Genomic DNA, 14,118 nt, shown 5'->3' with positions numbered 1-14,118 from the left:
TTGTGGGATATCTCAAAAGACAAAGACACTTGCCCTGATGGAATATACCATTTCAAGATACTACTTTAAGCTTTGCGAAGAATCTGGAGGAATGGTTCAACAATGTATTGTGCTGTATCTGCTCCTGCTAGTAATTTATTTATTTATATTTTGTTGTGTTTTAGGTGAGTTAGTAATTCTTATTAATAACTGTGAAGCACAGTTCTGAAAAGAATAGATATTGAAATAAGAGGCATTACACCTATGTCTGAGTTAGAATGTATTGTGAAGAAAAATATTATAGTATATATTTAAGGTGAGTCCCTAGGTGGTGCAAAGGGTTAAGCACTCAACTACAAGCACAAAGGTTGGCTCTTTGAACTCACCCAGGGCTCTTCAGAAGACATGCCTGGTGATCTGCTTCTGAAAGGTTACAGCCTTGAAAACCCTATGGAGCACAGTTCCGTTCTGAAACACGTTGGGTTGTCATGAGTTGGAACCAACTTGACGGCAACTAACAACAACAAATATAATTTAGTGAATTGATTGCAGCTCACAAGATCTATCATAAGACTGAGGATGACACAACAGTAGCTCCTTTCATGAATTACATAAATGGAAGAATAAATTCAGATGGGCTGAGTGACATGATATGCCCTAGAACCACTTAAAGGGATTGCAAATTTAAACGCTTATAGGGGTTAGGTTGTTAATGTGAGTGAGTAAACCAGACCAAGTAGAAGATGGCAAGTGGCAACCGATACTCTGCCTCCGCCACAGTTTTGGGGAGACCATTGGGAGTGGTGGAGACTCTGGCCAACATCTAAGTGGGACAGCTACACTTTGGTTCCAACATGTTGTTGCCATGCTTGAATGTGGCCGTGGTGTTGCCAGATTTTCTGACTTGTAGACGAAAACATAGATGTGAGGATTTTTGTTTTTTAGTTTTTAAAAATTTTTATTGAACTTTAGATGAAGGTTTACAGAATAAACTAGTTTCTCATCAAACAGTTAGTACAAACATTGTTGTATGATATTGGTTAACAGCCCTATGACATGTCAACACTCTCCTTTCTTAACCCTGGGCTCCCTATTACCAGCTTTCCTCTTCCTTTCTACCTTCCAGTCCCTGCGCCAGGGCTGGTGCGCCCTTTAGTCTTGTTTTGTTCCATAAGCCTGTTCAATCTTTGGCTGAAGGGTGAACCTCAGGAGTGACCTCATTACTGAGCTGAAAGGTGTCCGGGGACCATACTCTTAGGGTTTCTCCAGTCTCTGTCAGGCCAGCAAGTTTGGTCTTTCTTTTTAAGTTAGAACGTTTTTCTACATTTTTCTACAGCTCTGTCTGGGACCCTCTATTTTGATCCCTGTCAGAACACCATCTAGTTGTACTGGACTCAGTCTGGTGGAGGCTGTGGTAGATATGGTCCATTAGCCCTTTGGACTAATCTTACCCTTGTATCTTTAGTTTTCTTCATTCTCCCTTGCTCCTGAAGGGGCGAGACCAGTGGAGTATCCTGGATGGCCTCTCACAGGCTTTTAAAACCCTAGACACTACTCATCAAAGTAGAATGTAGAACATTTTCTTTATAAACTATGTTATGCCAATTGAGCTATATGTTCCCTGAGATCATGGTCCCCACAGCCCTCAGCCTAGCAACTTGGTTCCTCAGGGAGTTTGGATGTGTCTATGGAGCTACCATGACCTTGCCTTGTACGGTGAAGATTTTTTAACGTGGCAGTTTCAGGTCGATTAATGATGACAATGAATTCAAATTTGAAATACTGTATGGGGCCAAAAGAATATGCCTGTAGGCCATATGCAGGCCAAGGACCATGAGTGTGTCACTACTGACCGAGAGCTTTATGAAGACAGCTAGTTGGGGAGATACGTGTATGCCTACTCTTCCGTCATCTCTAGCCACAATCCTCTAACCTCACTTGCATCTGGAGCCAAGGTGGCGGGCAGTGAAGGGCTCAGCTGGTGGAGCTGAACGCTAATGATGAGTGAAGTGACTCAGTCTTTCCTCTTATTGACTCACTGAACAATTGATGCTGAACTACCCTTGTAGTTGTGGTACCTTGGAGGGTTTAAGAAATGTACTGGGAATACAGAAGTTCAAATTCATGCTAAATATTTGTAATGAGCTCTGTAGTTCTATAATGTCTTGTTCTTTTAGACCAGGGGTTTTTAAACTTCTATGTGCATACAAATCACCTGGGGAATCTTGCTGAAGTGCAAATTCTGGAACAAGGCCTGAGATTCTACATTTCCAGCAAACTTCAAGATGAAGTTACTGCTGTTGGCCTGTGGGTGACAATTTGAGTAGAAAGGCTTCAGAGAGCATTTTCACACTGAATTTCATTCCATGCATGCTGAAAGGTGGTAGGCTTCCACCTGTTACTCCTCTGACAGTTTTTCTCCCAGTTGTAAGCAGCCTAAACCTGACTGCTGACTCTGAACACTTTTCTTAAAGGCTCTTTGATCTAAGCATAGAATTCATAAGCATTTTGCTTAGTTACTCTAGCCTTCTATTCCGAGAACAAATTTTTTCCCCAAAGTCAGAAATAGTCTGTTCTTTACATATTAATGCAAATTTGGTTGACTTCCTACAGTTTGAGGAAATAAGCTTATTTATTTCATAACTAAGGCATTGTATTATACATAGATACATACACACAAGGTCAATTTGAGCTTCCCAAATCATTTTCAGAATTTCAACAGTAATTGCTTCTTTTTTGGCTTGGGTGGATGTCCAAACTTGGGTCACAACATCTAGATTTTTGTTGTATTTGAGTAGCTATTATGAGCATGTGGGAGATGGATTGAAAAAAGATGGGAGTTTTCTTTGTGCGTTTATTCGGCTTACAACTTCAAAGTGAGTATTCCTTCATTTTTTTTTTGCCCTGCTAATCCTAAATAACTTTCCAAAAGTGATCTCTTAAGGATTAAAGACATAATACCTTATGATTTAGAGAAATCGAACTTCTTATCTTTATATACTAATAGCTCTGCCCCCCTTAAACCGGATTTGCTAATGTCAGAAGCTGTCATGGCTCAGGTGTGTGACTCTATTCTACTTCTTTTATGACCTGGGCCTCATGTCACAAGCTCAGTTCACTGGGTAGAAATATTTTCCTTCAGTTTTATTAATGCCTTGGAAGTTCTAATGTTTCCTTATGGTGGTATGTTAATTATAAACTGAGATTAGATTTAGACTTGTCAGTCTGAGGGAGTGAAGCAATTTGTTTTCTTGCAAATTGTATGATTAATATAGTTTGCAATAGTCATGCTATTAAATCTTGCTTGATTTCTTTATTTTAACTGCATAGAAGTTTCTACCATATAGAATAGCTTTGCTTATAGCTGAGTAAAGAGTTCCTGGGTGATGCAGTTGGTTAAGTGCTAGACTACTAACTGGAAGATTGGCGGTTCAAACCCATCCAGAGACTCCTTGAATGAAAGGCCTGGTGATCTGCTTCTGAAAGGTCACAGCTTAGAAAACCCTATGGAGTACAGTTTTACACTGTACGCATGAGGTCACCATGAGGCAGAATCAACTTGATGGCATCTGGTGTAGCTGAGTAATGACAGGAGTTCCTTTAACTGAGTCTGTGAGACTGTAAGCTCTGTGTGGCAAAACCATTTGTGTCTTCTTTTAGTTGATTCCCAGTGTTTAGCATAGTGTCTGGCACATAATAGATACTTAATAAATTTAATGGGAAGTAGATCAATAGTTTTTTTTTTTTTTTAGATCAATAGTTAGATATTGATAGGACATCTTTTTGTACATGTTTCCTCAATGTGTGAGGAGGTTTTCTGTGAAGATTGTCTTTTATTTTGTCTAATGATATGAAAGAGGGAGAGAGAGAGACATACACGAAGGGGCAGGCCATTTATCCTGACCTACACTTTTTTTTTTTTTTTTTTAACACTTTTCACTTCTAACCTAAAAGGTATTTTAGCATTAAAAATACATTTTAGGCTAACACCAAAGATAAAAATAAAAGAAGTATGCTGATCAATATTCCCATTCTTTCCACAATTTATTGTAACCTGGAAATTTAGAGACTACATATGCTTGTAATTCTGCTGTTGTATAAATTAGATAATATTTGTCAATGTCAAATTCAAGTGTTGTTAATCACATATGGAATATATTTTGATTGCTCGTGTCAGTGACTTGACTCATCATTCATTAGGGAATTTAAAGCTGTTTATTCTTATCTACATAATTACCATTTTCATAATTTATCATGAGCCATATTTGTTCTTTTTATCTTCTGGATCACTATTGACTGTGATAATGGTTGTTCTTGGCTTTGATGATGTTAAAAATTATTGGTATTCTAATTTTAAATGCTTTTAGTACAGATAGCATGAATACAAATATTTATTGATTTTATTTTAGTCCTTCTGGATTAAGTAAAGCTTTTAAATACTTGCCTCCATAGAAGGGTTTTCAAAATTAAGACTCTGACTATATTTGATTATTAAGGAATCCATGTGTATTATAAAACCAAAAAGAAATCAACTAACTAGATTATAAAAACTTAAAGTTGAATATTTTTGCCTTTATTTTAAAGCATTGCATTGTAATGGTATTTATTAGTATCCCTATACATTTAAATGAAGTCTCTGGATGGTACAAATATTTAACGTGCTCAGCTGCTAACTAAACGCTGAATCAAGCTCACCCAGAGGCTCCTCAGAAGCCTGACAATCTACTTCTGAAAAATCAGCCCTTGAAAACCCTATGGAGCACAGTTCTACTCTGACACACATGGGCTCTCCATGAGTTGGAATCAACTTGCCAGCAACTGGTTTACACATTTAAAATATTTCTGAGAACTCTTGAATATCATATCTTCACTCTTTGAAGCATTAAGCATATTTTTGAGATTCTTCAACAATTCCAATGATAGGCTTTAAATTGGGTGGACCTGATTTTCCCTTGTATTGTCCAAAAATACTCAGACTGGTATAATTCATATTTAGGGTTTAAGAGTTATGGCTGCTAACCAGAAGGCTGGCAGTTCAAATCCACCAGTTGCTCCTTAGAAACCCTATGGGGAAGTGCTATAAGTCAGAATCAACTCGATGGCAATAGGTTTGGTTTTTTTTGTTAGGGTCATTGAGGTAGGGCTACTATGGAAGTTATTGAAAAAGATACATCTATTCTTCTTCCCCAGCTCAATCCCAAATATGAGACTAATGAAAAATTTAGTTACTGTATAGTACTGAAAAGTTTCAAAACTAATAAATGAAATTAAAATCAAGCTTATTATACACTGATGAATTTTATCTAGGATCAGAGTCCATATTATCCTCCTAGGAAGACTGGATGGCCTAATACCTTTTCCCAGCAGCTGATTACATTCAGTCTTTAAGGTGTATTTCAGGGTTTGTGGCTCATGTTTCATTTTGCATTTTGTGAAATCTGCTTCAGAGCTCACTGGGAAGATGGTACAGAGGCTGGAGAGAAATGAGAGAAAGAAGCAGGCTGGATAACTCAGTCAGGGATTGAGAAGGTGGCAGGCTCAAAATTTTGTAGGGTGTGATGGGAAAGAGATAATAGGTGGGGGGCCAGCTGGGGTAGAAATGAGAACACAGAGGTCAAAAGGGAGATTTGTTCTAGCTAGCATTTTTATACAAAGAACATAGAAATCCTTTACCTTTGAGAGAGATAAAAAATTAGACAAGGAATAAATTTATTTTAATTCTGGAGGAACAAAAATTTAAAATGGCAACAGACTGAAGTAAAATTATAGAGGAGAGAAAAATGCATGGTGACAAACCAAACTTTTTCCCTGGTCTTGTAAAGACTCTATCTAGGAATAAGAAACTTCTGTCAACCCCAAAGACTTTGAAGAAGTTACTGAACATTTTGTCATTACTTTTCTCATTGGTAAATGTGATGGTTGGAAGTAATGTCTACTAAGATCTCTCCAAGCTCTATAAACCAATGAAGACCATCTAGGATAGGTAAATCTGTAAGTCCATTGCCATTGAGTTAATTCTGACTCATAGTGACCACATAGGACAGAGTCGGACTGCCCCGTATGGTTTCCAAGAAGCTTCTGGTGGATTTGAACTGCTGACCTTTTGGTTAGTTGCCGAGCTCTTAACCACTGCACCACCAGGGCTCCCTAGGATAGGTAGGCACCCTTCTCTTCTTCTATTCTGTTATCACCTGAACACATAACAGTCACTGTCTTTCTGTCTCCTCCCTCTCTAGACTGTGAAATTCTTGAGGTCAAGAATTGTGTCTCATTCTTCAGCTTGTGCTGCTCAAGTCTAACATGGAACATATTCAGGCATTTGATAAATGTTTTATTAATTAAATGATGTTTAACTTTTTATTCTAAAATTCCAAAATTGTTTCTTCTTTTATTTCTGTAAGAAACAACAAAGTATCTTTCAGAAGCATAAATAATAGCTGTATTTTCATAGTACTTTATTGTTTAGAAAATACTTTCATGCATGTGATTTCATTTGATGTAAAATGGCTGTGAGTTAGGGATGAGTGCTATCCTCAACTTTAAGTGAGAAAACTCTAATAGAGTTAAAACGCATACAGCTAGTGAGTACCAGAGCACAGTTTGAATTCAGGCCTTCATACTCCAAAGCCTGTCTGTTGGACCACAAATTTGCATGGGTCTCTCATTTTTTTTTTTTTTTTTTCATATCTTGCAAGCAAGACACTAACTACCCTTTTGTTCCAAAATGTCTTTTTAAGGATGTTTAAAAAGGGAACAGCCTTGGATGTCCTTCTGAATCACAGGGCAGATTTTCTTACTGTTCAATATAATAAAAATAATGTTTCCCTCAGGGCAAAGGACAGAATGTTTGCAGCCCATTATAAAAGATGTAGGTTCCCTAAGCTCGAGGTTCCTCAGCTGTGACACAAACCCACGGCATGTGCAGTATCCACCTGGATTGTTTTGCACTGCACTAGTGGGATTTGGGGACAAAGAGAACTGACTCAAACATGTTGTTCATGCTTTTTGCTGTGCAATGAGTAATAAAACTCCCTGTCTGACCCAGTATCTTATGCATTCTGCCAGCATCCATGAAAAATGTTAGGCTTATTTATGAGCTTGCATATAAGGTAAAATCTCAGATCCTTCAAAATTCTTGACAGGACAGTATCTCTTGCCCTCCCATAAAAGGAAACCTCTTTTTCTTTGCCTAATTTTTTTTTTTAAATTTATTTAGGCACTTTAGTAGCTACCCTAAGTAAAATTACAACATAAGTGAGTGGCCTTTCATATGGGTGCCAAGCTTTTGGTATTTCCCCATTGTGGCCCCTCTCGAGGCTCATCCTCCTCTGATATTTAGAACAATTTCTTTGGTGTCCGTGTAGCAGATAGATTGCCTAGGGGACAGAATAGGAAGTTAGGGAGACCAGTTAGAAAGCTGTTGCGGTTGATCTGGTGAAAACCGGCAAGAGTTTGAAGAAAAGAGGTGGAAGAAGGGAGGGAAAAAAAGGGATACATTAGAGGTAGGAGGTGGAACCACCTGTCTTGGAAACTGAATATGTGGGAAGGGAGAGAAAAGAATTAAGAACAGGCACAGGCATAGGTGACTGGTGGTGTTTATACAGTCAGGTCACAGAAGCTACTGTAGTCTACCTAGATGAAGATACAGGCATGATGATAGGAGAACCAAGAGTAGATATAAGTAGATAATGATAAATCTCAGTCTGAATTTCAGGACAAAATTTGGATTATAGATATAGGTTTAAGAGTCATCAGTGTTCAGGTAGCAACTGATAACCTTCTAAATGGATGAGATCTCCTAGGAAGAGTGTTGAAAAACACCAGGGAAAGAATGTCAGCAGGCAGTCACCTTCTTTCTCTCCATTCTTCTCTTCCTGTGTTCTTGCCCAGTTTTCTGCAACTTGTCCTTACAAACTATGGAGTCCACATTTCCTGCAGTAATCTGTTGCCTGGTGAAGCTGATGGTAGCAGGAAGAGAAAGCCATGGAGGAAAGTGGGCGCATGCTCAGAATTCCTTATTTCCATTTAGCTCTCTGCTACTCCCTTGGATGTCATTGTGCCTGCATAGCTGTTATGGACAACAACACTGTGAGGGGACAAAGACTTTCCCCCTATGGTCTTTGCTTTCTTGGAGAGGCATTTATAAAATCTAAAACCTGAGCATTTACAGTGTGCCAAACACTGTGCTAAACACTTTGCATGAATTATTTTATGTAATTCATGTAATAGTAAGATACTGTTATTATCCCTAGTTTATTAGTAAGTGACTTGACTAAGGCCACACATCTTGTATGAAACAGAGACAAGTCTTGAATCAAACACACTGCCTCCAGAGCTGAGATTTTAACAATGCAATCCTGCAACTCAGTCATATTCATTAGAGTATTAGACTCATTCCACCTAACAGAATGCTGGTTAGAGAATTGTCTTGATTCAAACTAATTACATCTGGAAATCCTAAGTAGGTCCTATTTCTTCAAGTTTAGAATTGTATCATAAAAATTACACTATAATATCCACAGCATTCTTTGACTATGTCTCAGATTTCCCATAAATGGCTTTCTATGATTCTCCCATTTCATTTGGTGAAATGCTTTGTTAAGTAATGAGATAAATAGCATTCAAGAAAATTTGAAAAATTCATGTTATATAATCAGATATTTATTTATTTGAATTGGGGGGAAAAAGTCTCACCTTCTAAACAAATGTGAGCTAAAGTGTGTCTTTTTCTGGAATTTAAATTCAGACTGAAATGTGCTGTTACATTTATCTTACAAAAATCTCTCTTGGGCTTTTTGCTGTTTAAGAAATGGGTTTCTTGGGGGAGAGGTGGGAATAGCCTTTGCAGGAGCCCTGTTTACAGAATTCAGTTGCATTTGTAGAATATCAATATGAGACTAATTAGACGCTAAATGCTTGGTGAGTATTGAACAATACAATTTTCTAATTAATGACAAAGCCTCACCAAAAAAAAAAAAAAAATTAATTATATTGAAAGAATTCAGATAATCTCTTTCTGAGTAAATCTTTTTTATTTTTATTAACTTTATTTGTAACAAATGATAGAGTAAAACAGAAAATGTATCTATAAATGGATTTTTTCTAATAATATGATAATGGAGGCAGCAGACATTCTATGGTGCTACGAATAATAGGTTCCTATTCCTGAAGATTATGGATGTTTTTAATATGACAACATCAAAGGAAGACTGTTGTATTATAGCTATATTGTATTTTTTTTTACTCTAAGTTTAGAACTGAATTTCAGAAAAAGGTGGGAACATATTGAATACACATTTCTTTTAAATAAGAGGTATTGTGCAAGTTTCTTTGTAGTTTGTGGTATATATATTAAAAAAAACAACGCAGTCCGGTCGAGTTGATTCGGACTCATAGTAACCCTATAGGACAGAGTAGTAGTATATATATGTAGTATATATATATGCAGTGTATGTATATATATGCTTATATATATATATATATGGCTCCAGATAGGTACACGTATGTGTATATAATATGCTATTTGTATACTTGATTCACTTTCTTGGTTTGAATAAGAATTGTTGCTTGTAAAATGGAATAGTAATTGTTGACAGTTTGTCTTAATTATCAAGTTAAGTATTACTACAGATCGTGCTCTAAAATTATAAATACCAATAAAACCTTCTAGCTGGGGCTGAGAGAAAGCCCTCTTAAGAGAAATAAGATTCAAGGGCTACAGCCAGGACAACTTTTTGACATAACCAAACACCTTGTGGGACGAAGTTCCTAGTCTCTAAGGCCAAGGAGCATAGACTTGGGGGATATCTATGTCAATTGGCACAACATAGTTCATAAAGGCAAAGTTCTGCATCCTACTTTGGTGAGTAGCGTTTGGGATTTTAAGTACTCTTGAGTGGCCATCTAAGATACAACCATTTGTCTCTTACTGTCTGGCGCAAAGGAGAATGAAGAAAACCAAAAACTCAAAGAAGCAATTAGTCCAAAGGACTAATGGACCAGATGAACCACAGCCTACATGACTCCGAGAACAGAACTAGATGGTGCCCAACTACCACTACTGACTGTTCTGACTGGGATCACATCATGACAGAGGGCCCTGGGTAGAGCAGGATAAAAATTTTAGTACAAAAAATCAAATCACAAAGAAGACCAGACTTACTGTTCCGACAGAGATTGGAGGAACTCCAGAGGCTATGGCCCTAAGATACCCTTCTGAACTGCAACTGAAACCATTCCTGGAGACCATCTTTCAGCGAAGCCATAGATAGGCCCATAAAACAAACAGTAACACCCGAGAGGAACGTGCTCCTTAGAACAACCAATTATACAAGATCAAAAGGGCAACATTTGCCCAAAAGCAAAGATAAGAAGGCAGGAAGGGGTAGAAAATAAGAATGAAAGGAAATGGGGAGCCTAGGATGGAAATAAGGAGAGTGCTGACACATTGTGGGGAATAAACCAATGTCATGGAATGCTTTATGTACAAACTATTAAACGGGAAACTAATTTGCTCTGTGAACTTTCACCTAATGCACTTAAAAAATTAAAAAAAAGGAAAGATAAGATTCAAAATCATAGCAAAAAAACAATGCAATTTCTTTTGAAGAGATGCTTTGTTCAAGATGACAGGACAGTTTTATTTCAAATGACTGGGGCTATGGCAAAGTGAAAATGTGATATAAAAGGAGCTTACTGTAGATCTACAATAACTTTAAAAAAAAAAGAAAAATGTGAGGTTTGAAGATATAAAATTAGAGCAATGAGTAGGCATTTCAAATATTTTTCTTTATAATTCTATTACAACATTTACATTTTTTTTCATAATATTGTTTTAAATCAGCAAGAGACCTTGGAGTGTATAGAGCCTCACTTTATCAGTGAGGTTCTGAGGTCTGTAAAAATAGCCAAACTTGGTAAAGGACACAGAAATACTGGTAGTATATCCCAGGTTTCTCAATTCCCCTTTGGAATGCTTTCACAACATGTAATCTTTGTTAGTTTTTCATGGAATCAAAATTGTGGAAGAAAGTTTTGAGAGGGCATTCAATCTATCCTGCTTTCTTAGGCTGACTTAGAAAATTACTTAAGCATGGATCTAATTAAAACAAAAATTCCACAGAGAAAGGAATGCAAAAATTTTTCCAATGATTTACTCTGGAGTCAAAACCATATTTGTCAATACAGTTATAGTTGCTGACAAGTTGATTCTGACTCATGCTGACATCATGTATGTCAGAAAAATTGTGCTCCATAGGCTTTTCAATAACTGATTTTTCAGAAGTAGATCACTAGGCCTTTCTTCCAAGTGGTTCTGGGTGGACTTGACCCTCCAACCTTTCAGTTAGCACCTGAGCGTGTCAACCATTTGCTCCACTCAGGGACTCTACTTGTCAATACACGTATTCATTTAATCATTGCTTAGGGAGCATCTACTATGTGTCAGGTACTGTGCTGTGTGCTGTGGACACATATCCTTATTCTTTTGGAGTTTATAATGCACATACAAATATATTAGCAAATTAGGATAAGTGTTGTATCAGAAACAGTATCTTCTTATATTTGGAAAATAATGTAGTATTAGTGGACAGAACATACAAGGACAAAGATTTTGGTTCAAACTAAGGAAGGATTTTATAATAGTTAGAGCTGTCTAAAGATTGAGTTGTTTTAGAAAGTGGTAAGTTTCCAACACTGGGAATGTTGATGAACACACAAGTGGACAATTCCTGGGAGAGCATATTTTCAGAGTATTCAAACATCAAATGGACCCTTTATTAAATTATTAAATTACTTTTCTTTGAAATTCTTCATGGGTAAATTAAATTTTTTATCCAATGGATTTTATTTAGGCTTCATTATTTGATCTAGGAGATTACTCCTTTTTTTTCTTTTTTTTCAACTGACCCCTCTGCTCATAAGTTTATGAAACAGTACTGTTATTCTCTTCTAACTTCTCTGGTCATTTCTTTAGAACCTCCTTTGCTGGCTTCTCTTCCTCAGTCTTTCCCTGAGGTATTGGTATTCCCTTGGGCACTGTCCTTGGCATGTGTCTTATCAACATATTCATACTTCCTTACTGATTTCATCTATTCTCATTGCTTAACTATTGCCTGTGTGTTGATGACCTCCATATCTAGGATTCCTGGTTGACCTTTCCAATATGAATGTCCAGTTGTATACTAGGCCTCTCCATCTGGATGTCTCAGAGGAATTTCAAACCCAGTAGTCTCAGATTGAACTTATTCCCTATCCCCCCAAACTCTTCTCCCTCTGTTTTCCTATATCAGTAAATAGTCTTTAAACCTGTCCAAAGGCTAAGAGTTTTTTCAGACAGTGTTGAATTTCCAACACTGGGGTTTGTTATGGATACTTATCATCTGCCATATCCATTGGACATAAGTTTAAAAGACACTGGTCTGGAGCATGATCCATGGCACATGGTAGATATTTAATAACTGTCAAACAAATGGATGGATGAAGTTTATGCTCGATATTGAGAACACTTTCTTTTGTTCTGTTCTCAAGGAAAATGAAATCATTTGCCGAGGAAAGTTGTGGAGTGATCTTTTCCATATATTTTCAGTTTAGAATGTCTTAAAAGGAAGTTGATGAGTAAACCCTTCAATGTTTTTTTTTTTCCATTTTTAGGAAATCTCCTTTTTTTCCCTGTATATAGTGAGTATGGAGACTAACATTTTTTGAGTACTCTACAATGGACCATGACCTGAGTTAGCAACTTTCATGTATATATTTGTTCATTTATTTCTCACAATGAGTCAAGGGCCGAAAGGATCAGTACTGATATCCTTATTTTATGGCGAAATTGTTGAGAGTCAAAGAGGTTAGATAACTTGTTAAGGCCACAAAATTTATTAGGTGGCTGAACTGGAATTTGAACTTAGGTTATGTGAATTTAAAGGTAAAGCCTTGCTCTATTCTTTATTCATTTCCTGATGATACTTTCAATTTACCAAGGTCACTTGGTATTTTAATTCTGTCTTTATATTTGAAAGACACTTTGCCTGTTCATCTAGCTTTGTGTGTACAATTAGTATTTATTAAGGATCTGCTGTGTGGTGTACCGGCCATTACACACAGTAAGAAGAGGCAGAAGTAAGCCCTGCCTTGAAAGAGCTTTTGACATAGTTGTCTGCAGTGTGACTAAGTATACTGTTTGGTTCATTATTAATATTATGGAAGGACATTTTAAACCACTCTGGATCCAAGATTAATGCCTGTAGCTGTTCGTTTTAACTGGGAAGACAGGAAGGAAGGGAGGGAGGGAGTAAGGAAGACGTCCTTGTCTTCTATCTCGTGAGCCTATTATTTTGTCAAAGAAGAATATTACATTTGTCTGAAATATTTTCTTATTCCTAAAGAATGGTGTTCTTTAAAAGATCTATACTGTTTTACTTTTTGAGGAAGTAGTTTTGTGATGATTTGCTCCTGTAGGTTTCCAGTTACATTAAAAAGAAAAAAAAATATATATATATATAATAATACGGTTACACTCTAACCATCTTCTTAATCCTCCATGAATTTTTAAAAATGATAGATGCGGGACTGTGGCCAATTTCTTTCTATTATAATAGATTTATAAATTTATTCGTGCTTGCATGCAGGTAATATGTGATCCCACAACAAGGTGAGTGCATTATCCGTATGCAATGCAGCGAAAGGGAAGAAGAGAGGGCCTTTAAAGCATTATGTGAAATTTTCATGTTTTTGGAGGAGCCTTTTCTTGATGACCCAGCATGTCATACAGCATAAGTTTCTTGTTATCGCTCCACTTTGTTCTAGTCTCAGCTGTGGTTCCCTTTTAATTCTATCAAAATAGAGGGCCCAGATTTTGGAATCTGGAATTGTTCTATTACCTCAAATTTTAACAGAGAAGAACCCAAAAATGGCACATGGAGAATTTGCTTACTTTTGTTCTCTCTTTTCTTCAGATACTATAGATCATATGCATGAAAACAAAACAAAACAAAACAAAACAAAAACCCACTGCCGTCGATTCCGACTCATAGTGACCCTATAGGACAGTAGAACTGCCCCGTGCAGTTTCCAAGGAGTACCTGGTGAATTTGAACTGCTGACCTTTTGGTTAGCAGCCATACCACTTAACCACTATGCCAT

This window comes from Elephas maximus, chromosome 4 (genome assembly GCF_024166365.1).
Source record: "Elephas maximus indicus isolate mEleMax1 chromosome 4, mEleMax1 primary haplotype, whole genome shotgun sequence".
In the NCBI taxonomy this organism is placed as follows: Eukaryota; Metazoa; Chordata; class Mammalia; order Proboscidea; family Elephantidae; genus Elephas; species Elephas maximus.
The sequence above is the reverse complement of the archived record's forward strand: the minus strand, read 5'-3'. Positions refer to the sequence as shown.